This window comes from Ursus americanus, chromosome 24 (genome assembly GCF_024610735.1).
Source record: "Ursus americanus isolate L20-20 chromosome 24, mUrsAme1.1.p, whole genome shotgun sequence".
NCBI lineage: Eukaryota > Metazoa > Chordata > Mammalia > Carnivora > Ursidae > Ursus > Ursus americanus.
Genome location: NC_142150.1, coordinates 6,496,362 through 6,519,996, shown reverse-complemented (window position 1 = coordinate 6,519,996; position 23,635 = coordinate 6,496,362). Strand labels below are relative to the sequence as shown.

At 45.3% G+C, this 23,635-nt stretch overlaps 1 protein-coding gene across 16 annotated transcripts in view; it reads left to right on the top strand.

The window, feature by feature from the left end:
* Positions 1–23,635, top strand: part of PLEKHA7 (pleckstrin homology domain containing A7) — a 232,005-nt gene that overhangs the window by 89,773 nt on the left and 118,597 nt on the right. The window contains exon 1 of one of the 16 annotated variants that reach the window (XM_087855328.1): positions 11,324–22,000. The exons of the other annotated variants lie outside the window; for them this stretch is intronic. The gene's annotated coding sequence lies outside the window, so the exon portion shown is untranslated. Of the gene's footprint in view, positions 1–11,323; positions 22,001–23,635 lie in introns of those variants that run through there. 16 annotated transcript variants of the gene reach the window in all.

The window sequence follows — 23,635 nt, the reverse complement described above, 5'->3', positions numbered from 1 at the left end:
TAGCATCTGTGTCTATTACCAGCGTGTGCTCTGGCTGTGCCGCTCTGCCTGGTAGCTAAGTAGGGGACCTGGACAGGATGCAGGTGCTTTAGTGAAGGTTAAAGATAAAAAGGTACAGACAGGATATGAATCTGTTTATATTTGGTTCATTAGCCAGGGCCCGGATTCACTTTTCTCAGACTTGTGGAGCATGGGCCCCAGGATGGAAGGATGGGAACAGGGCTGTGAATGATGGCAGAGGATTGCTTTCAGTTTGGGTGTAGAGGACAAACAGGGCAAAGTAGCAGGTGCTTGCAGTGAACAGTCAACCCTTCGTGACTCTCATTACCCCTTGTAGGCTGGGATTCCTAAGGCCTCACTTCTGCCAGTATCCTCTTGAATGTTGTAGGGATGTCTTCCCAGAAGGGTTAATAGGGACTGAATTACTGCCGTGAGTGAATGAGCCCCTTCTCTAAGTGTATTTGGATTTGCCTGCGGGTTCCTCTATATGACTTGGGAATGGTCATGCTCCTTGTTGGCTAATGCATTATTCTTGGTGTCCCAAAGCCTGTCACCTTCCCACACCCTCTCCGGAGTGTGTGTGGCTGGGGCTTTGTTCCATGAGCAGCTTCTCAGGTTGAGGGGCTGTTCTTGTAGTTTCTGCTGCTCCTTAGCTCATCTTATGGTGGGGCTGCTTCCCAGGCCCTGGGCCCTAGAGAAGTTGGAGCTCCCTTGAGAGAGCCCCCATGGTTTTCCCACAGGTAAGGAGGCCTCTACATTAACCCCCATGGTGCTTGGTGGCACCATTCCTCAAACTCACAAATCCTGCTTAGAAAAAAGCTATACGCACTTCATTTCATTTTTAAAAATTGTTCTCATGCTATTCAAACTGTACTAACTAACTAACCATACGAGATTCACCTGGGTGCTTGTTAAACACAAAGACTCTCTGAAATGATATCTAGGAATTTTGCATTTTAGCCAGAATCCCAGGCCATTATCAGGTGTAGAAATGTTTGAGAATCACTTTGTTAAAAAATGTTCCTCCCCCACCTCCCACCTTGTTTTACAGGGAAAGTATGACACAGATTGGTCAAGTTACTTGCCTGGGATCACACAGTAAATTGAGGGTCGAGCCAAGCCTGGAAGAACCCAAAGACAAGTCCAGAATGTTAATACCTCCTCATAGATGTAAAGAGCTTTGTTCTTTGAAAGTGTAGTTTTTTTTTCTGTTCTCCTTGTTTGCTAAGATAGTGTCATCTATCATCTGTTTTGAACCGGATTATTCTTTGCGGTGGGGGGCTGTCCTGTGCATCATAGGATATCCAGCAACATCTCTTGCTTCTACCCCCTGGATGCTGGTAACATTCCCCAGGTGTGACAATCAAAAATGTCTCTAGACAGTGCCACATGTTGCCTGGGGGCAGAATCACCCCAGTTGAGAACCATTGCTTTAGCGGCAGAAGCTGTGTGTCAGGGACGTTCCCTAATGGCATCCTAGACATTTATTTTTAGGTTTGGGGGCCTCACTTTTAAGATTTGCATTGCTGGCTTCTCCCCAACTTGGCTACTGTGCTGGGTTACACACATAAATGAAAATCACGCTGAATATAAGCTCTCTCCTCCTCTCCGTTTTGGCTTGCAGAAGGAAGGCATAAATAAACCTGGAAAGACCACTGAATTTGGACTTCAGGCCATGGTCTGCCTGCCAGCCCTGCACTTCCTTGCTGTGGGATCTTGGGCAAGTCGCTTCGCCTTCTTAAGCCCCTTTCCTCATCTGATGATGATAGAAAGAAATGTTTGTTGTGAATGAGACTTAAGTGACACCTTGAATGTGTTAGTGTTTATAAAACATTACTCATATATTAAGTGGAGATGATAAGATTCAAGTCTAATTACCAACACTTGAAGGTTTTCTCAAATTCAAAAGTGCAGAACTCAGCACAGCAAATCTAGACTTGTATTTGGCCAAGTATATTTACCCGTGTCATCTTTCTGCCCCTAACATGAATCTTCCCCTCTCTCGCTTTAAATTTCACCTCCTCTTTCTTGGTGGCCATTGCGATACCTCTTTTGGGTCATTGTCTCTGCAAGATTTGTTGTTTATTATCTGTGATTGGTGAGATGGTTTCTTTTTATGGTGTGACTTCTGAAGGGCTGTCAGATATTTTGTGAAAATCAAAACCAGTGCCACCACCTTTTTCCCTCATTGCCAGCACCCAGAGAGGTGCATGGCGACGGTGTGCGAGGCGTGAATGCGGGCTGCGAAGGGCCATGCAGACGAGCTTGTAGATGAAGGGTCTCTGAGCTCTTGGGCACAGCAAAGCTCAGCCAGTCCAGCACTAATTCCGCAGTCAAGGAAACTGAGCCGAGAGGGGGAGCGTATCGGAGGTGGCGTGGCGGCAGAGTTTGGTTCCTGCCCACGCTTTCCGCGTGCCGGGGCTCCTGGTGCGGTAGGCACGCCCGTTCCCGCTGCTGCCTCGGCTGGTGCGGGGGGAGCAGGCCCCGCTCCGTATCCACGGTGCTACAGCTGCCTTCTGTTTGACTTTAGATGTTGCCTTGTCGGTCTTGTGAAATCGTCTCTTTCTGTTAAGTAATGTATGGATGGAAATTCATCAGAATTCACACAGTACATGACATGATTTCCACTGATTCTTTATAGCAGGACATCTTGAGGGGAAAAGGCACCGAACATGAAGGGGCTCCGGTGTCTTTGTGAACAGACTGAAGAGGAAAAAGACTGAGAAGCTGAAGGTCCTTTTGTTTCTTCAGTAACCTTGAACGCTGTGTCTTGGCTATGCATTTTCTCCCGCTGTGATGTGCTGTTATATCATCGTCACTGCTAATATTAATTGTTAGTATTTTTCATACTTGCTGCTGTCTATTGAGTGCTGACTGTATTCCTGTGTGTGTGAAGGGTTTACCACAATGAACACATCACAGTTGAGCTGCCTAAAAACTCTACAAAGAGGGCACTATAACTAGCTCTGTTTTGTAAATGAGGAAACCAGTTAAGTAACTTATTCATGGTCACAGAGTAGGAGGGGGAGCTGAGATTTGAACCCCTCCAGTGTATGAGTCCTGACTAGGCTCGCTCCTGGTCTGTAGTTCCTGACTCCCATGTGGGCGGTTATTGTAAACTCAGCCACTGATACTCCTCTCCAGCCAAAGTCGATGCCTTCAAGGACGTGCTGTTTGTCACGTGGCCTGTTTGAACCTCTAGGGCTGTCCCCCCTGGGTGGCGCCCAGCTCGCTAGGCCACCACCTCTCCCAGACGTGTCCTCCGGCTGTGCCAAAAGCCTACATGAGAAGAACTGTCCCTCACTTGGGAACCTAGAGGCCTGCTGTCAAGGGAGACGCAGCCTTTAGAGACTAAGGCCTGGCTTTTGGCTACACGGATCCCTTAACCCTCCAGAGCCTCACCTTCCTCAACTAGAAAGTGGAGGTGATTCCTGTCTCACGATTTTATTTGTTTTTTAAGATTTATTTATTTATTTATTTATTAGACAGAGAGAGACAACCAGCGAGAGAGGGAACACAAGCAGGGGGAGTGGGAGAGGAAGAAGCAGGCTCATAGTGGAGGAGCCTGATGTGGGGCTCGATCCCCGAACGCCAGGATCACACCCTGAGACGAAGGCAGACGCTTAATGACTGCGTCACCCAGGCGCCCCTCATCTCACGATTTTTTTTTTTTTTTTTGAGAGTGTTAAACGAAACACTTCCTTTTGAAAGTGTTTATAAACTCTGGATTTAGGTGGGATTGTGAGACAAAAGATAGTAGGTTCCAGAGGAGGGGGAGTAGGAGCCTAGGGAAGAATGTTCAAGAGAATGAAAGACAAACAGCTGGGGGGAAAGAAGCAAACTAGTCTCCCTTGCCAGTCATTTCAGAGGCCTTCTTGCCCAGCCTTAACCTTCACACAATACCATGACATCATGTATGGATGTGTTTCTACTTCCCTGCCCCCTCTGGAGGAAGTGCTCACAGGCATGGAGTGGGGCTGGGGGTTCCTGCAGAGCCCTCCCTGCAGATATTCACCTGAGGACTCCATCCTGTTATAGCCTGGGGCTCTGCAGGAGCACACAAGAAGGCTGCCTGGGGGGACTTGGTTGTTTAAAGGCAAGTTGCTAATATGCTGGATTATGGTGACTTTGAGGAAAGCATAGAATTTTTAAAATTATATTTTTCATTATCGAGGTAATGTAACTACATTACTTCCAAAATTGGATGATAGAGAAGAGGGGAAAAAAGCATTCATTTCATTTCATCTTAATGTATTTTTTCTGGATGTTTGGGGAAGGTGGGAATAATCATTTTCATTTATTTTAAATAGGTATACCTAACACAGCACAAATTGGACAATACAAAACAGTGAAAAGCAAGTCTTTATATATATGCTTTTAGTCATTTTCTATCTATGATTTTGACTCTGTCAGTTAATATATTATCTTCATATGTCTAACCATTTCTTATTCTTTCCCATTTTAAAGATTTTTAAAAATTTTGCAAGCAACATATGTAAACTGTATTTGTGAATTTTTAGTCTTACATAAGCAGACAGCAGAATACCAAATTTGTAACAGTGGTGACGTATTACAGGTGACTTATTTTTATTTTTTATGCTTTTATTTATTTTGTAAATTTTCTACAATGAGCAGGAATATTCAGAGAAGTATGCCGAGAAGATATTGTGCATAATCTTAGAATTAACATTTTGGCCTTTTTTTATCCAGTATTTATTCTTTGCACTTCATAAACATGGTTAAGATAATATTTTATATCTGTGTGTGGCTACTGCTCGGTTTTCATTTAACATAAGCATTCACTAATCTTAGATTCTTCATAGACTTTGCTTTTAATGGCCAGGCAGGATTCTATCAAGTGGAAACACCATATTTTGTTTAACCATTCCCTTATGGTTCAACAATTGGGTAATTTCCAGTTTTTTTTTTTCCTGTTCAAATAATACCACAATGAACAACTTAGGGAACAAAGTATATAGACGTATTGACCCTGAAACAGTCTGATGTTTGGAGCAACCGTATTCCCAATGGAGGAGTATACAGCAGGCGCGCAACAGTTGTTTGTGCTTAGTGAATCAGGAGACATGCGTGAAGGGGTGTTCCGCAGATGACTTGAATAAGTGATAACACGAAGGAATAGAGGATATTTTATGGCAATGCAGGCCTGTAAAGCGGGCCCTCCAAAGTGGACCACGAAGTCCAAACCTGTCGTGCTCTGAGAGCGTCCAGGTCTTTGAGCGGGCCCTGCTGTTGGGGCCGTGAAGGATACTGGGGGAAGAGGATGGTTTGCAGAACTGTACAGCAGGAATGTCGGGCTTGCTCTGTCTTTGCGCCATGGTGGGGAACCCAGTGGCAGTGGCACTTCTCCCGTCGGAAGGAAGGGAACATGGCAAGGACAGAAGCCTAGGGGGCGGTTTGTTGTCTGAATGCGCGCTGCCCCAAACGGCTGCTGAAACCAAATCCATTTGTGGAAGGCTGTGAGGATTTTTTTGGCTTGACTCTCTCTTTTGGAATTGAATAGGAAAATAGAATTTCTCTGAAGAGTGTCTCTCTGTGTTTGTGCCTGGAGCACTCTGTAATTTGGACCCTGTCAGAACAGCCTGTCTTTATTTTGAATTTGGAACCACTGACTCCCCTTTTCTTTACACTGTGAGCTATTTATACACCCAAAAGCAGAAGTAGAGGCCTTTTCACCTTCTCCCTCATGACTTCAAGAAATAAATAAAGGAAAGCAGCATTCTCTAGAATCTGTAATTCCTGAGTGTTGGCAATAAAGAGCTGAAAAATATTCTAATGTAGGTATCTTTGCAGTGGTGATGGGCCATGAACGGGCAATGAGAAGGTTGACTGCCCAGTCTTAGGTGCTGTTTCTCAGCCTTTCCTAGGGCCTTTTGGGGAAGGAGTCCTCAGTCACCTAGCTGAGCATATATCCCAAATACATCCTCTGTCCACTTATTCACGTGCTCGTTTCGTTTGGTTCACTTCGGTTATTGATCACCTAATGTTCTATGTCATGCATTCTGCAAGGCCGTAGTGATATAAGCCGCGATGAAGCCTGTCTGCGTATTTCCATCAGGGTTCAATGGCAATAACAGGAAACTCGCTATTCTAAACAGAAATGGGTTTAATACTGTGAATTAGGTGCTTACATCATTATTGAAAGGGTGGGAGAACAGGATCAAATCTGGCCTTTGGCAGTGACTCCTAAAACAAGACTCTGAAAGTGGTCCACTAGTAACTGTTTTCTTTTTCCTTTTCTCTCACTCTTTTGAACTCCTCTTACCTCCTGTTCCCAGGTGCTCTGTCCTAGAGGTTAGACTCTCACGTTATGGGAAGAACTGCTTCCAAGAGTTAATGGAATGTGAAGTGTTAATGATCACGTCTGTTGTTCATAATACTTGCTGTCACTTGCTGATCCTTTACTGTGCCCAGCTGTGTTTTAAGTCCTCTACGTGCATTATCTCAATTCTCACATCCTCTGTTAGGTACTGAGTAGTAATACAGGTAAGGAACCTAAGTAAAGGTTAGTACAAGTTAGAGCTAGTAAAAGTTAGGTGACTTACCCAGAATTGCTCAGCTAATAAGTAACACTTGAATTCAAGCAGTATTCCTGTCCAGGGGTGCTTGCAGTTTAAAACAAAAACTGGGCCAAAGAAGATACACAAACAAATGGCAAAAAAAACGGGGAAAGATGCTCAACATCATTAGCCATCAAGGAAATGCAAATCAAAACCATGAGATACTACGTAACACACACACACACACACACACACACACACACATCTATTTAAAAAGTAGTTAAAAAGTGTTGGTAAGAAGGGCACCTGGGTGGCTCAGTCGGTTGAGTGACTGACTGATGGTTTTGGCTCAGGTCATGATCTCAGGGTCATGATATCGAGTCCGGTGTCCAGCTCCCCGCTCAGTGGGGGCATCTGCTCGAGATTCTCTCCCTGCCTCTCCCTCTGCCCCTCTCCCTGCTCTCTTTCTCTCTCTCTCTAAAATAAATAAATCAATTTAAAAAAAAGTGCTGGCGAGAATATAGAAGAATTGGAACACTAATACATTACTGGTGAGAATATGCAGCCGCGTGGGAAACCAGTTTGTGGGTCCTCAGAAGGGCAAACATAGAGTTACCGTATGATTCACAAATTCCACTCCTAGGTCCATACCTAAGAGAAATGAAAACACATGTCCACACAAAAACTCAGACGTGAATGTTCAAAGCGGTGTTATTCATCATATCTCCTAAGTGGAAATAACCCAAATGTCCATCAGCTGATATTGGGTAAATAAAATGGGGTACATTGTATAATGGAATATTTATTACTTGGCAATAAAAAAAAAGTGAGGTCCATGCTATAAGGATGAACTTTGCAAACATGATGCTAAAAGAAGCCCGTTACAAAAGATGACAGTGTATGATTCCATTTCTATGGAATGTTCAGAATAGAGAAACTTATAGAGATAGAAGATAGAGCTGGAAGGGGAATGACAGCTAAAGGATATGAAGTTTCTTTTTAGGGTGAGGAAAATGTTCTAAAATTGATTGGGGTTATGGTTGCACAACTCTGACTATATAAAAGCCATTGCATTATACACTTTAAATGGATGAATAGTTTGACATGTGAATTATGTCTCAATTAAGTTGTTATCAAACCAAAAAAAAAAAAAAAAAGAAAAGAAAAGCTAGAAAGGACAATGCTTACCCAAATAAATTGCTAATGGTGGAATTTAAGGAATAGTACATAAATCCCATCTAATTCTCTGAGACTTTTGGGTTATATTAGTTTGTCCTCACTAGAATCTGGTTGGTGGACTTACAGGTGATTTTTTTTTTCTCAGTTGTCTATTTTTCTAGGTTTTTCGATTTTTCTCTAAGGGGGTGTGTATTTTTATAAGTAGGGAACCAAGAATAAATGATGTCATAAAATATGTATTCCACCGGGTTATGCAAAAAGAACATTATGACTTTCACGTGTTGTACCAGTTGAACTAGTTTGAGAATTTTTGTCCTAGAATAGAGATTTTTTGGGGGAAAAGTAGTATCACAAGTGTTCATCCCTGCTTTGAGCTGGTGTCAGAATCCAGTCACTCCTGGAAGCTACCTGCCTTTTACCCTCTCATTTCGTACTTACCTTTGAGTCTCTCCAAAGACTACCAGGTTTTTAATGATCGCAATGTTGTGTACAATTTTGTGCATAACTTTTTTTTAATTTATTTAGTTTATTTTATTTTTTTTTAAAGATTTTATTTATTTATTTGACAGAGATAGAGACAGCCAGCGAGAGAGGGAACACAAGCAGGGGGAGTGGGAGAGGAAGAAGCAGGCTCATAACGGAGGAGCCTGATGTGGGACTCGATCCCAGAACGCCGGGATCACGCCCTGAGCCGAAGGCAGGCGCTTAACCGCTGTGCCACCCAGGCGCCCCATAACCTTTTTTTTTAAACAAGGAAAAGAACATGGGGGGTTGTTGGTGGTGGTGATGGATAGTCACGTCAAATTGAATACAAGTAAAAGGAAGAAATGTAGTGGGGTGTCTGCGCCCTTAGGTAATTTGTTCCACTTTATTTATCTAAGTATAACTGCTGATGCTGACATTTCAGAGTCTACTTGTAACCCGGTACATACCTCATGAAAGTTGTAAGGCCCGCACAGAAGGGGAATTCACCGTGGCCCCTTCCTTTCCACCCGAGTTAAGGGCCAGCTGGACCACGCATATGTGTTTTGTTTTGTTTTTTAAACAGGATTTAGGATCAGTGGAGTGAAATTTATCAAGATCCAACTGTATGTTTGAGGGCAGAATATGATGTCAGGCAGTCAGAGTAAAGCTGAGGATTTACAACCCCCAAGAGGCTTAAAATGTGGAGAGTTCTTCCCCCATTACACAGTAAGTTGGCAACTTGGAGCGTGACCTGGATTTCTCCAGCTCCGAGGCTGCCTCATTTATTATGTGCACATGTATCTTTCTGTAAGTAAGGTCCAGGCGCCTTCCAGGTAAAAGGGGGAGTGTGTCTACTAGGTGCTTCTCCCTGCACCTACCTCCCCCCGTGAGCCTGCCAGCACTTTCCCGTGCACCCTGGGCACCTGGGCTCTCTGTCTCCCTGCTGATACCTGGGACTGCTAAGAACAGATCTGGAACAGCTCACAAGTATGGCAGAAAGAGAAATCCCAGAGAGCAAGATTCGGGTTCTCACTCTACCACTCACAAGAGGTCTTTGCCTTTGGGCAAATCACTTACTTTTCTTTAGGTTTTCCTAATCTTTAATAGAAGTAATGCTGTCTACCTTACATGCTCACGATGAGTATGAAATGGAAATCATATGGAAAACAGCACAGTGCTGGAGACACATTAAGCCTTTGATAAAGATCATTACCTCTTTCTCAGTCTGCTTTTCTTCTTTGCCTCCCCTTTCCCTGGCTTGATTCCTACACTAGGTTGGCAGGGAAAGTTACCCAGTTTTCTCCACCTCCAGTCGGAGGCCACCTGTCAGTACTTTTATTAACATATTTTCTCCCCGCCTCCCTATTTTTTGTGCTAAATTCGTCTATTTTGAACACATTTCTCCAAAATAAAACCCACTGAAACAAAAAATTGTTTACCGTAGAGTAACACTGCCCATAGAACTTCCTACGGTAATGAAATATTCTTGGCCATTCTTGTCCTTTTGCTCTTCAACTTAGATTTAAGATGGGTTTGTGACGATCCATGAAAACCCTGTGAGACCTTGACTGGTGTCTCGCTGAATTTATAGGTTAATTTAGAAGAGAATCAACATCTTTACAACATTGGGGTTTTCTAGTTCTCCTTTCATTCAGGCCTTTTAAAATATTTTTCAATAAAGCCATAGTTTTCTCCATGAAAGTTCTGTCAAGAGGTTCACCCAGAGCCAAGTGACCAACGCAGTTCTGGATTTTCGAATATAGGTTGGGTGGCCATGAGGACAGTGGACCTGAGGGAGCAGTGTGTGGAAGCAGGGAGGTCACTGAGGAGGCTGGTGCGATAGTCCAGGTGAGAGAAGACAAACGTTGGGATTTAGGCCCGTGAGAAGGGGGAGGAGCCAACACATGCCAGAGAGGTTTCCTAGGAAGAGGGAACAGGACCTTCTTAATTCTTCCAGGGCAAAATAAGGCAGAGTCATAATGATACTTGCTGCCTTTTACTGATAGCCCAGTATGTACGGGGCCACGTGCCGCTGTGTTGCGATCACCATTGCTTCTCTTGATGCTCTGAGGCAGTCAGCGTCCTTTTTGTCCTCCAGATGAGGAAACTAAACCTCAGAGAGGTTAAGTAACTGACCCAAAGTCACCCAAGGGAACAAAGCAAATGTTTAAAGCTAGATCTCCTTCCCAAAGGCCGCTGAACACTCGTCTAATCTTGGGTCCTCTCAGAGTTTATTGGAAGTACTTTATGGAACTATGCCAGACCTTTTGAATTTTATGACTGAAATAAAAATGACTAAAATCCTGTTCTCAATCATAGTCAGAAAATTAAATTGGAGTGTTTACCTAGTTTTATAATGTTTGATAAAAGATCTAGACGTGTCTGGATTGATGAGATCTATAAAATTTGAGTTGTTGAAGGGGCAGGAGGGAGGGCTTTGGGGATGCAGATCATGTGACTCAGTGGAAGGCCTCAGAAGTATTTTTGAATTCTGAAAGTGTTCCTGGTCATGTATTTCTGGATAACATTTTGTTGATGTTTTTCTTCCATTGGTCAGACCAAAAAAATGAATAGCCTTAATTAAAATTTCTATTGTCTTTGCCACAGAGGAAGGAAGCCTTTCCCTGGTTGTCATGGTGATGTCTGAATGACACTGTTGAAGTGGGTAGTGATTGCCATCCAGAGCCCTGAAGTGAGCATTTATCATTTTCCTTGCCCCCTGAGATGCCTGCAGAACCAAACTGCATATTTCCTTAATCGCCTTTTAAATTCGCATTTGAGCCAAATGTGTGTGTGTGTGTGTGTGTGTGTGTGTGTGTGTGCGCGCGCGCGCGCGCGCCAGGGAATACACTCTGTGCAGCCATGGTTAGAATCATCAAGTCTGAAACCCTATTTCTATTTGCTTTGTGTTCCTGAAGCCAAATGGCATCTGTGAGGTGCTCATGAAAACTCTGAGAAAGTAATTAGGAACTATCAGCCTTTTGCGTGGCACAGCGGGATAGCTCCTGAGGGAGGCTTCCTCCCGTCCCAGCTCTCTTGCCCCCACTCCCAGGCACTCCGCAGTCTTGCCTGACACACCTCTGTACGCAACCCATTTAAAGGGGCTTGCACTTAATACCTGGCAACTTTAAATGCTTCCCACCCGTCCTCTGCTGTCCCCCTGCACCCAGCAGGCTCACTGGAGGCGTCGTGCAGCATGTAGCCACAGTGCAGCTGTTTCTGACAGTACACCCAGGCTCTTTTGCTCGCTTTGGGATTTCTGCACAGAGTGATTGGGGTGTAAGAAGGGGAATGGGGAAGAGTGATGTTGTACAGCTGGAGAATCTGGATAGGTTTTTCAGTTCTGTCTGCACGTGGGGCTACCCCCCACCCAGGCCTGCAAGGACAGGACAATGACACCCCCCCTCCACAATGGTGCTGTGCAGCTGCATAATGTAGATGGATTTTCCAGAGCTCTATCTGCAGGTGAGATTACCCGCAGGTCTAAAGAAGGCAGGCTTAGGACACCTCCCACTCCCAACTGGATATCTGTGCTATAACCTTTCATGTAGAATGGTGTTGTGACAAAGAGCAAAGAATTTGCCATCAAGTCTTGGCTCCACTTCTTAGCTAGCCATGTGAACCTGGATAAGAACTCAAACTCACAGAGCCTTAGTCTCCTCTGTGAAAGGTAAAATGGTAATAATGACAGTAACTATCTCTCCAGGTCATTGTATCTCATTAGGTGATGCTTTGTCAGCTGTAAGTGTCAGCTAATTCATAAAGCTTATACTGTATACTAGGCTGAGTGCTGGAGAATCGGAGCCAACCAAGAGGCAGGGCAGGAACAACAATCAGAATAAGATGGTAAATGTGTGATTCCAGTGTGCACCAATAGGCACTTAACTCTGCCTGGTGTCAGGGAGGGATTCTGGGAGGAGGTGACCCTTGCACTGACCCTTGAAGGATAGACAGAAGTTAGCCAGGAAGACAGGGAGACAGCCTTCAAGAGAAGGGAATGGTGTGTGCCAAAACACTGAGACACCACTGAAACATCGGTATCCTCAAGGGAGTGGTAAACCGTGAGGCAGGGAACAGCGGAAGGGTGGTGTTTGTCTTTATCCAGAAGGTGAGGGGAAGCAGTGGATGATTTTAAGGCAAGGAGTGGCATAATTTAAAGGTTCAGAGATATGACAGGTAGCTGTGTGGAGGACTGTTGAAAGTTAATCAGGAATAGGTGGTGAGTACAGAGACAGAATGATGACCGTAGAGGCTACTGCAGTCATCCCAGTGAGAGTGCTGTGGGGATGGAGAAGATGGGCTGGTTGGTGATATGAAAGTAGAGTTGACTAGTCTCTGACAGGGAATGAGGGGAAGAGGTGGGATAATTTCCAGCATTTCTAAATGGTGTTCCTGTTGGCATTTGGAGGGGGACAGATTTTCAGTGTGTGGGACAGTGTTATTTAGCAGCCTGGGCCCCCTGCCCACTAATGTCACCTAATTGTTGTGACAACAGAAATGTCACCCGTTTTTCCAAATGCCCCTGCTTGAAAACCACAAAATAGTGGTTTACCATCATGGGGAATGAAAGAGAGAAACATGGTGGGAAGGGCTCCATTTTGAAATATGTTGATGTAGTGGTGCCCCGGGGACATCCTGGGAGAAGTGTCCTGTAAGCAGCTGGCTCTAGGGATCCAGGGCTCAAGAGAGTGGACAGCACTGGCGATACAGCTTCTGGAGTCCTCCCCATGGCAGTGATTGAGCTTTCCCAGGGAGGATAGCGTGAGAAGGGGGAGGTAGATGGCAGAACCTTGGCTACCATCATGTATCTTGTTTGATCTTGTGAGCTGGGAAGGAGTGAGAGTATTCCCGGACCCACGGGGAAGAGGAGACCGAAGCTCAGGGAGAGCCGATGACTTTTCTTGGTTTCTCTTTTAATCAGTTTTGGCCCAGTCAGTGTCCAGATGAGGCTAAGGAGAAATGGAAGATGAGGCTGAGGAGAAATGGATTTCGCCCCTTCAGTTTCAGGTTCTTTCAATGTCTTACTTTGTAGCCAGTTGGCCCAAGTGTCTCAATGACCGGGCTGTCCTTATCACCGCCTCACCTTGGGTTTAGAAGTCTTCGTGCATTAGTAAGGAGACTTCCCAAGATTTGCTTTTTTCCCTGCAATGGCGGATTTTCCTTGGTGCCCTCTGTGTTCTTGGTTCACTGATTAATAGACACTTGAGGAATTGCAGGGAGGCGTTTAACATGCATCAGATACCATCACTAGCAGAGAAAGTGATTCACTGAGCATTCTCTCCGCTGTCTGCATCCCTCCCCACCGACAGAGTTTGACGTTGGGGAATTGAGTCTGGACCTGGAAGAGCACAGTGTAAATGTGTGATTCAGAGTCAGTGACGGCGTGCAGCTGCGGCCAAAGTGCGGGGTGCTCGAGAGTGGTGGATGGTGGGGCTGTCACTCCCATGTCCTTCACGTCACCCTCTTCAAAGGTAGGAGTCATTCTGGGTCAAAGAGCACCAGCAAGTTCTGGGCTCCGACCTTCAGGCTTTCCACCAGTTTCCATATTTTCTAGAGTGTTGGGACTTCAGACAGGGATGTGGAAGGCTGGTGGTTTACTTTCAGCGTGCGGAGATTCTAATAAGAATGGCTTCTTCTAAGCCCTTATCCAATAGTAAAGTTTTCTTCTTGCCTTGGAAAAGTAAGAGCTAGTTTTGCTATGTTTGTTTTCATGGGAAAGGGTCCAACCTTTGACTCCAGCTCTGAAGTTAAAGACCTAGGTTTGAATTCTGGCTCTGTCCCTACTTAGTTGTGTAATCTTTTGCATAAACCCCTTAAGTATCCTAATCTGTAAAATGGAGATAGTAGTACCCACCTCCTAGGATTATACTCAGGAATGATATAATACCTACAGAGTGCCTAGAATATGCTATGATACGCTCCCGGAAGTTACAGTTTGGGATATCTGTTTTATGTGGTTCTTTATCTACTCCTCCTCCTTCCTGCACACATTTTTGGCTCTCTGCAGAAATCTGGCACTCCAGTGTAGCATACCTACTGTTTAGGGATGTGGAGAGCTAGTAGGTTTTCTTTAGGAAGAGAGACCTTGATAAGACCAGCTACCCTTACTGTTTGTCTCCTTGATGCTAGGCACCATTTAGAAGGTCTTCCACAAAGCCCACATTGGCAGTGTGGGGTTGCAACTGGAACCCAGTTCTGGCTCCAAACCCACACCCTCCTGTTGTTTCCCTTGTTCTGTCCTCTGTCAGTCCTGCTTTGCCCCCTGCCCTAAAAAATCAAAAAGAAATACTAGAATAAAGCCAGAGAAGTCTGTCAGGATATTCTCTGTGGATTCCGTGGTTTGCTCACTGGAAAGTCTGGGTACTCTGGGTCCTGTGGGTCAGGCGCCTTCTTCCTGCTGTGTTTTTTGACCCGAGGCTCCCTTCCTGAATGGGCATCACTAGGAAATTAAGAAGGAAACTGGTTTGGGTGGGGGGTTTCCGAAATCATTCCATTTTGCCCTTTTCTAGAAGTGAGGTAGGCAGAGAGAACCCCTCCCGGACCGGATGTCTGGAGTCCTTCTCCCTCCCCCCTGCCCCCTGCACTGAAGGTGGAATGGTCTCTCTTCTCCAGGTCACAGAGGGATGCTGTGTGATTGGGCCTCTGGAGGCCCTTTGCTCTGACACCACTGCATGCAGACTCTGGAAGAGGCGGGTGGGAAATAGGCGGCCTGAGGAGGTCCTACGTGAGCTGGCTCCTGAGAAAGCAGCCCTAGAGGCTGGAAGGGTGCCCTCACCGGGACAGCTACAAGAGACTCCTCCCACTGGAATGTGGCTGGACTGCTTTACCTCTCACAACCCTCTGACAGCTTTATCTTTTCCAAACAAAGACCCTGTGCTTTAATTCCTCGTGGACATCCTCTGGGCACAGCTAGACTTCAGATCCGTGTGCTGATCCTTTACAGCAACCCCCCCCCCGCCCCCCGCCGCCAGTTTATGGAGTAAAGTGCTACATGTCAAGATTTATGTGGGTCATTCTGTGCTGCACACCTGTGAGTGAGCTCATAAGGCCAACTTTGGGCCTGTTCTTGGTTTCCTCTTTCCATTACTACCCTGACCTCAAGGTAGCATGGGAAAAGTTGCTAGCTGTGTCCCCCTTGTGTTGAGTGCCAGAGAATGACCACTTCCCCTGTCACCCCTTGCTTAGCCCTACCAGTATGGAGGTGACAAGGAGAAACGGAATTTGGTAGAGCAGTACCTAGGGCTCGGTGTCAATTATCTCCAGCTTTTTCCCATTTTACAGATGAGGGGACTGTGGACCAGACAGAGAAAGCCATCTCTTTGCTTCCCCGTTGGCTGCTTTTATTATTTACCTTGAGCAAATTAAATGCCCAAAGTAGGATGCAAAGGAGACATCATGATGCAGGAAGAGTTTGGCTTCTGGACTTGGATTCCAGTGGGAATCCTAAATCCTGAAATGTATGACCTTAGACAAATAACTCAACCCCTCTTAAACTCAGTTCCCTGAGATAATACCATGCAGTGTTGAAGTGACAGTAGGGGTAATATGTGCAAGCATCTTAAGCAGTTACTCACAATGATAGTTATGCAGAAAACAGTGACTGTTACTTTTAATATAGTCGCAGCGGCTTGTTAATGCATGCTGGCCAGATCGGACTCTTAAAGCTGTGTATCTAAAAGAGAAAGCTTGACATAGGTACTGTCAATCTCAGCATAAGCTTCCTATGAGAAGGGGCATAAGGAGCCTAACCCAGCTTCCACTACTGGGCTATGAGCGCCTGCTCCTGCAGCCGGGTTTCTGGGAGTAGGCATAAGTTCTCAGCCATACCTGTGTACAGAGTCTTGTTTTTTTGTTTTCCCACCAAAATATCTCCTAATGCTCAAGATCTCTTCATCCTACCCATATACTTCAGATTTCACACGATTGCTAAATGGTATGTTTCATGGGTTAATAGATTCATAGAGCTGGAAAGGGACATGAGGCTGTCTTGGCCGATTACAGACCTGGGGTTTGTGTTCTTTCTTTAGCAACATCCTGCCACATAGTTTTTGGCCTGGGCTTGAAAACTTCCACCAATAGGAGGCAGCCAGCCAGTCAGATGTTCAGAAGCTCCTCTGACTTTGACATTGGTAGACACATAATTTCTTGAAAAATATGCTTCCCAGTGACTCCTCCTACTGATCCTAGTTGGCCCTCAGGGAACAAATCGAATTACTCTTCCATGTGGTAGCTTTACAGAGAGGATGATACTGGTCCTGTGCCCTGAATCTTCCCAGACCATAAAACTCCTGCTCCTTCAGTGATGTGGCTGTGACCCGTTGGTACCCTTCACAGTCCTGGCTTGTCCCTCCTCTAGCTTTTCACTCTGGCCTGTAGGTACGGTTACCAGAAGAGAACACAACATTTGGGTGGGGCCTGATCAGTTCAAGAGAGAACATTATTTACCTCCCTCATTTTGGACTATTCTGTGAGTCCCAAGATCCCAGTAGCTTTGTGACAGCTTTTCCATACCATTGACTAGTTGGGTCTGTAGGAAATCAAAGCCATTAAACGAATACAGATTCTGTATTATTTCCTAGGGCTGCCTTAACAAGTTACACAGACTTAGTGGCTTAAAACATCAGAAGCTTATCCTTCTAGTTCTGGAGGCCAGAAGCCCGAAGTCAAAGCATCAGCAGTATTGCTTCCTTCTGAAGGCTCTAAGGGAGAATCTGTTCCATGCTTCTCTCTTGGCTTCTGGTGGCTGCTGACAATTCTTGACGTTCCTTGGCTTGTAGATGCTTCACTTCAGTCTTTGCCTCTGTCTGCACATGGCCTCCTCCCCTGTGCATACTTTATATACCACTTGAATCCAGACCAGTGGCTCTGGATTTCTGTGCAAGGTCTTTTGACCAGATTCAAGGATTCCTAGCTCTAAAATATATTTTTCATGTTTGTTAGTGGCTATTAGGCACTGGAAGATGGATTTTGCTTAAGGCGTAAAATTAATTTTAAAACAATGTATGATGTTTTTTCATAATTCTTGTTTCCAGGAAGCTAGTGTTAATTTACAGTAAGTAATCATGATGACCTTGAGCAATTCTCTAACCTTCTCAGACCTCTGTTTCCTCATTTGTAAAAGAGTTTGGATGAGGCAAGCTCTGTGTCATTTTCAGCTCTAAAACTCTTTAATACTATGATTTCTGGAAAACAGGGGTTACCCTTTGTGATAAAAGGTTTCAAGTTGGCTACATGAACTGAAAATGTACAACTCTTGACTAAGAAGACAGATTATGATTCATGAATCTGAAAATCTGAAAAATTCTACCCTTTTGTTCACCTTTGACAGGATGCAGAGACTAAGCTGTTTATTACACATTCCCACCCTCTTCTTGGTTACTCACATAGTGTAAGATACTACGGCACTGGGCATCTATTTGGCTTTCAAATATTTGTTACGTGAATGAATGAATATACTTATGTCACATACCATTATTGGGAACAAGTAATGCAATATCATTCTAGTCTGATCATCTAGTAAGTGTGGGCCTTTTAAGATTCCTCCTGAAAATTATTATTGTTGTTATTAGTAAAGGCTCCACACCCACCATGGGGCTTGAACTCATAACTCTGAGATCGAGTCGCATGTTCTACTGACTGAGTCAGCCAGACACCCCCCACTGACTATTACTTTAAAAAGATGGTGGCCATGTTTGGGATGGCTGTTGAGGACTGGACTCCAGGGCTTGTGCTCTAAACACCACAGCAGAATGTGCATTTTTTTTTCTGTTGGGGAAGGTCTGTGATCTTGTTCCAGGCGGCACTTGGTCAGATGCTTTTCTGTTATAGGAGCCCCTACCTGCTTTCAGTGGCCCTGTGGGTGTCCCTAACGGGCTGCAGCCACTGATACCTCCCTTCCTTTGGATTCTTTAGGGACCTCTGTTGGCAGTGCCTCTCTGGGTTTTTCATTTTGAGGAAGACACAATCTGTGACTGTCTGGGGTCTTACCTTTTCAGGAGTCTTTTCAGGGAAGGCTAAGAATGAGTTCATTTGCCATCATTGTTAGGAAGATTCTTCTAAGAATTTTTTTGTGAGGGACATTTTATGGCCTATTTTTGCCATCTTTTTTTTTTAATTTTTATTTATTTGAGAGCAAGTGAGAGTGAGAGAGATCACAGAGGAAGAGGGAGAGGGAGAAGCAGACTCGCCACTGAGCAGAGAACCCGACACAGGGCTCAATCCCAGGACCCTGAGATCATGACCTGAGCCTAAGGCAGACAGACACTCAACCAACTGAGCCACCCAGGTGCCCCTATTTTTGCCATCTTCTTATAATTTTTACTTTTACACAAGAAATTTTCATTCTTTAAAACAGGGCTCCTTCCTAAAAGGAAGATCTTCCCTAGAATCAGTGGTGGTGGTACAGAGTAGGGGTTGCAAACTCAATGTCTGTAGAGGCTTAGTGGTTAACAAAAAAGCAGACTGTGTTTATGCTCTCCAGTTCGTTTTTGGAATACTTGGCCTACTCTGTGTATCTTTGGTTTTTCCCATTCTGGTTGAGATATGGGTATAAAGAAATTGCTCTCCTGTAGGAGAATGAGAAATATGTGTGATGTGTGATATGAATAGCACTAGGTGTACGCCCTCAACCCTGGGAATCAGTAGGGAGTGGTGGGGACCGCAGTGAACTAGACAGGCCATTCCACCTCTCATGGTGGCCCAGCATTGCAGTTTTGGTTTTTCCAAAGCAAGCTGGATTTTTGTATGAAATGTTCCTGTTCTTAAACTTCGGTTCAATTGAAAACATCTGTGTGACTCAGATCTCATTTTGGGGACAAATTCATTTGCATGTCATCAATTTCAAAGCTCTGATAGGTGTTTGGAGCAGATTGACCTATCAGATGGCTTCCCAGGTCATCATCTCTGTCTATAGGTTGGTCTGGTCTGATCTGGTGTAGGGTCCTAAGGAAGCTATCATTGTGGAGAGAATGCTCATGTTCATCCTTGCATAGAGGTATGGGGGAATCCAAGATACATAAAGTAAAAGGCAAGGTATAGAATAATACGTACAATTTTATTCTATTTATGTAATTTTTTTCTGAAAAGATGTATATGTAAAACTTAAAAAATGCATACATGTTTCATACAGGCAAAATATAGAGGATACTTAAGAAACTGGTAAAGGTATTGCTTCTGAGATTGACACTGGATTGGAGGCAAGAAAGGGAACGTCTGCTTTTTACCCTCTGTAACAATAATTTTTGGAAGGTAAAATGAAAAGAGTCGTTGGGATTTATAATTGCTACAGAAAGAGCGTGAGCCTTCAGTGCTGACAGTGTTGAGGAAGTATGGAAGCAGCGTGGCCTGGAGTGATCAGGAAGGACTGTTGGAAAGAGAAGGGGCCTTGATGGTTGTGCAGAATCCATTAGGGAAGAGGACAGCAGCTGCCAAAGCCCGGAGGTAGGGAAGCAGGTGTCTTGGGGACTGGGGAACAATTACATTTGGCAGGAGCTGTGGGTAGGGGGAAGTGATGAGAAGGAGGCTTTAGCAGTGAAGGAGGGTGTTGTATAGCAGGAGGTAATGGAATGCTCGCCGTGCTCCAGCACGATCCGTCTGGCGACAAGGACAAGGGAGTTTGTAGGCAGGGCCCTAAGGTAGGAGCTATTCATGTGGCCTCTTCTGGCTCCTTGGGTAGCTGCCACTGATCCCTGCTAGGGTGTTGCCTGGCGAAGGGGTTTATACCTATACGCCTGATGAATACGCCCATGGCACTTCCTGTTCCTCCACTCCCAAGAGTGTGGGCTTTGGAAGCTGGCCCACCTCTGCTGCTGCCTGCTGCGGTTCCTGTGCCTCTGAAGCCAGCATGTCTCTCCAGACATTTTAGAGGTTCTGTAGAGTGACTGGCCATTGACTGAAGTGTAGCTGCTAAGAACAGGCCTATGCTTTGGAGTCAGGTAGTTCAGGGCTTGAATTCTGACCTTGCCACTTACTGGTTATGTGGTCATGGGATGGCACTTGACCCCTGTGGGCTTCATTATCCTCTGTGCAAAATGGGGATAATATGATTTACCTTTCAGGGTTGTTGTACCTGGCAGACTGATACCTAGCAAATAGATGTGTCTTCCTTTACTTTTTATATTATGGTACCCAATCTGACCTATAGTCCTAGATCTGTATTATTTATGTTTAATATATGAAATACATACTTACCTGCATCTATTTATGACCATATCAGTCTATGCTGTTGGACTGTAGGCTCCTTTTCAGTGGGGATAGTATGTTCTGATCATTGCTTTACCTCAAAGCACTCAGAGTGCTAAGTACATAGTAGGGCTAAATAAATGTTGGGTGAGTGGAGTCTGTGTTCTTTAACCTACAGTCTTTGTAGCAATTGACTTGTGATCGATTAGGACGTGTCTATAGGCTAGGGCATATCTCCTGTGTAGTGTAAACAAGTTTTGTCAAGCCACATGCCCTTGTTAGGATGATGTATCAGGATGGCTTGTGAGTCACTTATTATTTCATTCCACTGGGGCCCATCTGCAGTTTGTGGGCCGTGATGTTCGTCAATTTAGGAGGTCGTCTTTCAAATCCTGTAGAATTGCAGAAGGCATGGAAACGCAGGGCTAGAGCCCTTCCCAGGGCCTTACAAGGGGCTTTCGGAAGTGAGAGGTGCTAATGCTTTAGCTTCATTAGGTTTCAAGTAAACCATGTCTGCATTTCAAGATTCACAGAACACTCACTGTCGGCAGTAGTAGGAGTTATGAAGGATAAGGAGATTTCTAAAAGGGAAGAAATGGTGGCAATGAATACAGGTTTTAGTAAAGCTGTCCTCCCAAGTAGGCTCAGAAGAAAATCCCCTGTACGTTTTTTTTTTTTCATTAAACAGATATCTTTTGAGCACCTACTGTGTGCCAGGTACTATGTAGGCATTGGAACATAGCTGTGAAAACAGAAGTCCTTGTCCCATGGAGCTTACGTTTCAAGTAGTCCCCTGCATCATGACTTGCAGACCTACTTAGACTGCAATGAAGAGCCACAGTACTGATCTGAGGCTGTAGCAGTAAAGGCACTTCAGTGCCTTAGTTTCCCTTTCTGACTCCTCTCCTCTTTCCTCTCCAGGCCTGCTCTGAGAGGGAGAGCCACATGGTTCAACCTATGCTAGGGGGACCTGAGCCATCCCAAGCAGTGATGAAAGACTCATAGCCGACTCCCCAGGGGAGCGGGGATGGTGGCTTGGGACTGCTCAGGCTCTTCCCTGCCCTGCCTGTGGGACAGAGTGATAAAGGAGCATCACCTTCCCACCAAGGGCTGTTTTAGGGCTGATTTCAGCCACAGAGGTAGCACAGCAGAACTAAAGGAGCAGTTCATTCAGACTCCAGAGCCCATAACCGGAGGTGTTTCCTATGTCCTGCTTCCAGAGGAGCAGCCAGCCCCACAGTCTCCAAGAAGAACAGCGGAGTCAGGAGACGCGTAGTGTCTGCCTCGCTGTTTACCCCCAGCCCGTGCTCCGCTTGGCCACAGCGGGGCGATGACTCAGAGCTGGAGCTGTGTTCCTTCGCTGTTGCCAGATTTTGCATGGGGGGTGGGGAAGAGGGAGAATGAATGAGTAGGAGCTAGTGGCTGCTGGATTTGTAACACCTTCGGAAGCAGCTGCTGGAGAACCGAAATTGAGAGTAGGCGGGCTGTGAGCCTCCGCCTCCCCTCTTGCAAGCAGCTGGGCCCTCCTTCCCTGTCTGACCGGAACCCAGGTTTTCATTAGGCCGAGGCTGGGGAAGAAGACACAGCCCTTCTGAACATGGAGCTCGAGGAGAGAGTGAGTGTGTCTGCCACCTTTCCCGGCAAGATGGGGAGAGCAGGTTAGTCCTGTACGGGTTTCACGGGGACTCCGTTCACTGCGATGTGTTCTGATTCATGAAAGTCAACTAATAAGTAATGACTGAAGGGAGTTTCCCATGGTTTTTTTGGGAGTGCCTGCAGTTAAAACAGAACAAAACAAAAAAGCAAACTCCAAACCAAACAAGCCAATTAATCGAGAATAAATGGGACAAAAGTATCATTAACTACACCTCCCTGATACCATTACAAAGGGTTTTCTGTTGGCATGTGAGATCGGGGAGGACAGTGTTCTGCCTCGTTCCTTTGTGTTTCAATTATGTGTAGTGTTGTTCCATTTCAGTCTGCGGCTCTGGCAGTAGTCAGAGGCGAACCTCGGCGTCTCAGGAGGTGATCGTTGGAAGACCCCTACGGTATCACTTGGTCCATCCTTCTCATTTTACACTGGAACCTAATTGAAGAGTATTAAACAGAAGCATGGAACTGGGTATTCTCTGAGGTTGAAAATGTTTCCTGTGAAGTTTTAAAACTTCTGTGCAGTGTGCATCCCTGACTCAGCGAGCTCGCTGGGGAGGCTGTTTTTCTTGGGCTGTGCTTTCTGAACGTTGGGGCCTGACCCAGTGAGGGACAGAAGTGAGGCTGAAGGCAGGTGCCTACTGATCTTAAAGTACTTTGCCTGGGAGACGAGTTCCTTAAATAGAAGTTTGAACAGGAGGCTGGTATAGTGCCTTATTCAAAAGGAAGAAAACGTGTTCTTGAGCCGCTGTCCTATGGCAGGCTAATAATACTGGCGTTTACAACACGGAAAAAGGCAAACAACTCTATTAGTGTGGAGTTTTAGAGCTAGCAAAAGAAAACTCTAACAGGCACTAAACGTGGAGTGCTGCAGGCCAGGCCCATTATCAGTACTCTTCAAACCAATCTTGCAGGGTTGGAATTGTCTTCTCTTTTTGCAGATAAAGAAACCAGCGCTCAGAAAGGTCGGTAACTCATTCAAGGTTGCGCACTGCCAAGTGTGCAGCAGAGCTGAGTTTGAACTGCAGTCTGTCGTGACTCTGAACAGCAGCCTGGGGTTCACGCTTGGCAGGCGTCACGTGGCCTCTGCATTGGACAGATGAGGAAACCAAGACCCAGAGAGGCTGAGTGTGTGCTGGGGTGGGTTGTGGAACTGGTAGTGACAATGCTGGCACCTCGGCTCCTAGAACATTGCTTCTCTGCCAACTTTCTTTTTTAAAAAAATTGGAGCAGGAGGCTATCTGGGCTTGATTTCCTCATTCTGTCAGGAGTTTGGCTTCAGTCTTTTCATGGTTCTTGCGGTCCTGTGAAGTCAAAATTAAAACTCCCTATTAACCACATAGGAATCCTAAGTGCTGGGGCCCCATGTGGGAGCTCAGGAAGAAGGCAGGTCTTACACATGGGTTAGTGGGTCAGAAGAGGTAATTTATGAAATGAGTTGGCCACTGAGCAGATCTCAAAACATCTGGAGTCCCTAATGAAATATAGAGCTTTTCAAATCATGCTAGGAGACTTGAGTCTGTTAAATCCAGAGTTTGGAAAGGACAGCTCTCTTTGTAAGATAGGTGAGCTTTGAGTTTGCAGAATTAATTTTGTGACTCCTTTATGCCCAGCTCTGTCCGTGCCAGGCTCTGCCCCTTTAC